Source organism: Marmota flaviventris, chromosome 1, assembly GCF_047511675.1.
Source record: "Marmota flaviventris isolate mMarFla1 chromosome 1, mMarFla1.hap1, whole genome shotgun sequence".
NCBI lineage: Eukaryota > Metazoa > Chordata > Mammalia > Rodentia > Sciuridae > Marmota > Marmota flaviventris.
The window spans coordinates 122012297-122014978 of record NC_092498.1 but is presented as its reverse complement, the minus strand read 5'-3'; the positions used below and the strand labels follow the sequence as shown (position 1 = coordinate 122014978).

The 2682-nt window shown below is 34.2% G+C and overlaps 1 pseudogene; it reads right to left on the bottom strand.

Annotated features, from left to right (window-relative positions):
- Positions 1–1427: 1427 nt before the first annotated feature.
- LOC114082342 (CCR4-NOT transcription complex subunit 7 pseudogene) lies at positions 1428–2266 on the bottom strand (annotated as a pseudogene).
- Positions 2267–2682: the final 416 nt, after the last annotated feature.

Sequence of the window (2682 nt, the reverse complement as noted above, 5' to 3'; positions counted from 1 at the left end):
AAGACTGAAGCTGACTGGCACTATATCATAAGTCAGATTTCATGAGGACTTCAAGATGAAATGATTTTAATATGTATTCTGAAATTTATTACAGCCTTTCTTCTTAATATCTGCCCAGTCATACCCCAGCTTTAAATATATGGCCTTCAAGTGTAAATCTAAAGCAATAAAAGCATACTGAATATTCTCTCACACAAAATAGTTGAATAAAAAGCATGTGAAAACATCACATTTCGTACTCAAGATGTGAACGATAATTCTAATAATGCTGGATATTGGATATTAAACCTCTAATTAGGTTTCAAATGCTTGTAACAATGGCTTGAACATAACATTTCTCTATATTTGTTGAGATTTTAAACTGGAATAAAGCACATGGAGTATGTTGACTATTATAGGTAGACAATTTGTTTCTCTTTACATGGAGCTTTCCTGGTTTCAGCACAGAAAATCCCACCTAACAATCAACACTATAGTCATGAGGAGCTTAGTATAGGTTAGATATATTTTTTAATTTTGTGTCAATGAGATAATAAAATTATTTTTGTTAAAATAAATCATAATTAACTAATGATATGAAGTTGTATTAGGATATATAATCATTGACTATATATCTTCAACAAAGGTTTTTTCTTTTTGTTGTTGTTTTCTTTTTCCTGAAAGGTGAAAGGCTGGTTTAAAAATTCTTCAGTCACAAAGCAGACTTGTACCTGTCAATTAGAAACTGACAGACAGTAGATGTACTTGACAGATTAAACACTATACCCAGAAACAGTAGTTATTAAGCTCCTCAGTAATTTCTTGTGTGTGTGTGTGTGTTTTGCTAGTTTTGCTGAATCAATAGTTTGCACAATGCATGTGCTATATTCTGTAGGTCAAAAACAACCAAAAACTGTATAAATTTGGCAGATGACCATTTTTCTAGTTAAGAGCAAGAGAAACCACAATTTCTGATAAAACAGAGGATTGGGATCACTCTATAAAATGAAAAATTGATGGTTCACAATCACAAATAGCCCAAACTCTTGCAGAATGGAAGGAAGAAGCATGAAACAGGGAAATAAATTAGTCAGTGCTAGTTAATTTAATAAAAAAAAAAAAAAAAAAAAAAAAAAAAAAAACCAAGCCAAAGTTGGTACAAATTGTCCTATTATTATTATCAATGTATTCAATATGATTTAGATTTCCCCATTCTGACACATATATTTACTAGTAAGTATATTAGATTAAGGTCAAATTTAATCTGGATTATTAATTAATTATTAATTTAATCTGGATTTAATCTGTTATTAAAGTCTGAGGGAAGAATGATCATACTTAGTACTGAAAGGCAAAGAATAAGATGGGCCACAATGGGAATGATGTGTCTATTGTTCAAGGGATTTAACCAGAGATAGTTCAAATAAAAGGACTATTTGATGTCATGACTACTTGTTGACTTCCTCTCCATATGCGTTCCCTATGCCATTCTATGCCTAGAATGAAATAGAATCAATGCCATACAAATGATCACAATATTTGGCATCATTGATATAATCTTCAAAGCACATTACTATCATTTTGAAAAAGGCCATTCCTGTAAGCAATAAATTGGATCCTGTCTGATGTTATCTACTATCTGTTCCAGCTCTAACTGTTCAGTAACTTCCTGTAATCCACTTTTAAGATTTTTTTCCAGCTCTTTATTGGGTATTTCACATCTTAAATGACAGGAAAAAAGAGTTGAAGGATCTCAGAAAGTTAAGTTCTACTTTGGGCAAATTAGAGTTGGTCAGGATTATGATTAAATAGCCAAAGTCCTAACCACTGTGAAATGATTATCATTTAACCCCTTCGTAGAGGACCACTCTCAAAGTCACAAGAAGTTCTGCAAAATACTGGGTCTGAATTCCTTCCTCTTCATTCTTTTTTTTTTTTTAAAAAAAAAAAACTGGATACCAGATGATGTTAGCAGCTTTCCAAAGTCCTGGGCATGTCCTCCACCAAATTAAATTTAAAATTAAACTGTCAGACTAAAGTTCCTGGAGGGCATTCTCTTTGTTCACTCATAGATGTCAGTCTTAGCTCAATTATCTTTAACAAGATAATACACTGCAATAGCTGGTAGTGATAGTCAGCATTACTCTTGGAGTCTTCAATAGGTCTGGAAACTCAGTATCTTTGGCAACATAAGTGTATTTTCAAATTCTTTTCTCATCTCTTCATCCAGCTTATGAGCCTAAACTTCATAAATTCTTTTACTGTGATCTACAGCTGCTGCTGGCATAGTGAGGGCACTAGGAAATCTAGATATCAAGCACCAAGATATTACATTTCATTGAACATTTGTTTCAAAAAAGATTTTATCCTTTATTTGTCCAATTGCCTCTGTGAACTCATGTTCTTCCTCCTCCTCCTCATCATAGAGGAAGCACCCAGTGACTGCAGCTGGTGACTCAGATTGTCCTGCAACCAGCAACTGGGAAAAGGAAGCCAGAGCTGTACCTCACACCATGCTGCACCATAGCTCTTCACCATAATTATGTGTCAGGGACTAGAAGGAAATTCTCCTTCAAAGAATAGCCTGACAGCCCCCTGGGAGACATCCTGCAGCTACCTATCCCCCTGGAACATCCTGTGGTTATCAGGATCATCAGACATCTTTATCAGGATCATCAGACATCTTGCAGCTGGCAGTTTTAC